Source organism: Myotis brandtii, unplaced genomic scaffold (assembly GCF_000412655.1).
Source record: "Myotis brandtii unplaced genomic scaffold, ASM41265v1 scaffold344, whole genome shotgun sequence".
Lineage (NCBI taxonomy): Eukaryota > Metazoa > Chordata > Mammalia > Chiroptera > Vespertilionidae > Myotis > Myotis brandtii.
In genome coordinates this window covers 10,192,529-10,194,335 of record NW_005363247.1, presented here as the reverse complement: position 1 = coordinate 10,194,335, position 1,807 = coordinate 10,192,529, and the positions used below count along the sequence as shown (strand labels likewise).

Sequence of the window (1,807 nt, the reverse complement as noted above, 5' to 3'; positions counted from 1 at the left end):
CTAACCTCAAAAAATATTTAAGTGTATCCTTTCTGCCCACCCCAAAGTTGATTCCCCGAGAATCTCTTGTGAAAACAGATTATTATGTATTTTTCATGTGGTGTTTTCATGTAGTATTTTGTTTATCACATCTGTAGTATTCTTTTTAAAATTACTTCATACTTTGATATATATTCTCTACATCAAAGTCTTCCCTGCCTATGATTCATTGCCTTGAAAATGCCTTCCGTGATTAGCTACACTTAATTGTTACCTGCATTTGAATTCACTTAAAAAGTATATATTGTCATCACAGCATGATGTCAGTAGCAGCAAAAGTCTTTACAAGGTTTCAACTTCCAGTCACCAGTAAATGATAAGCCATACCAAACCACAAAATCTAGACTCATACCAAGGACTCCTGATCATAAAATATAGAATCCCAAACAAATAAGTTTTGATTCAAGATTAAGATTTGGAGAGAAAGCTGAAATGTGAGGACAACCCTCTTCATCATGGAAATCAACAGCTAACATCTCGTGGATCGCGGTGTCAAGTTCCTGAGACAGAGGGACACAAGATTTGCCACAGCACAACTCAGAACATGCACGACTGCAAGTTACTGTCCCCGGAAGTAGATCATTCTCAGAGAAGATGTGAATGAGCAGAGTTGATCCAGGAAAAATTTTACCCACCACATTTGTTTCAAATAGCAGTGAACACGTCCATTGAAGAAAAAAGATTTTGCAGAATGGACATCAAAGTGGTGGACTGCCAGCTCTGATGTGCCCTGCTATCTAACTGGAAGACCAGTTTAATCAGATGATTTTCTCAAAGTGATATTGCCTTAGAAGGGTTTTCATTCACTCGTTTTTGAAGTGGTCAGATCTTCAGAAGCTGGGAATTACGTAGATACTGCCATCAACACAGCAGGAGAAGCCACCTTTACTGTGCAGCTGCACATCCTTGCCAAAGAACATAGAACACCAGTGTTTATCTGCAAACCAGAAAGCAAAAATGTGTTTGAGGGAGACTCAGTGAAGCCAAAGTAGAATGCCAGGTCTCAGTTGAACTTCCAGCAAAGCTGTTCTGGAAAAGAAATAATGAAATGGTGCAATTTTACACTGACCATGATAACTCTAGACTTGTTACTTTGCTGATAAAAGGTGTAAACAAGGAAGATGCTGGGTGATATATTGCCTGCATTTAATGAAGTGAGTGACCACCTGTGACACAAGATTAGATGCTACAGCTCCTCCAAACCAAATTCTTCCAACTTTCAGCAAAAATTTAGCATTTAATAGGAAAGGTTTGGTGAAACAAGCTTTTAACCCAGAAAAAGATTTTCAACATCTGGCAGCTCAATCGGGACTCTATAAAAGGGAAATATTTGTAAAAATTTATCAACATTAGAAAACACACCTGCACTATCAGTAATATACATACATATATACACATATGCATATGATATAGCTTATTATACACATATGTATGTGTATAATATGTGTAATATTAAATTTTAATATTAAATATATAAATGTGTATGATGATATTCATCTTTTGACTCTGGCACATCCTAGCTACTTCTCTGGTTTGTGAAGCCAACAGAAAACATATGATATAGCTTATTATACACATATGTATGTGTATAATATGTGTAATATTAAATTTTAATATTAAATATATAAATGTGTATGATGATATTTATCTTTTGACTCTGGCACATCCTAACTACTTCTCTGGTGTGTGAAGCCAGCAGAAAGTCTGGGTTTGTAATGGTAGAATACTATATTAAAATAAGAGATTTTAATATTTAAGTCACATGCAT

At 35.5% G+C, this 1,807-nt stretch overlaps 1 pseudogene; it reads left to right on the top strand.

The window, feature by feature from the left end:
• Window positions 1-296: 296 nt before the first annotated feature.
• On the top strand, window positions 297-1,392 carry LOC102243758 (annotated as a pseudogene).
• The last annotated feature ends 415 nt before the right edge of the window (window positions 1,393-1,807 follow it).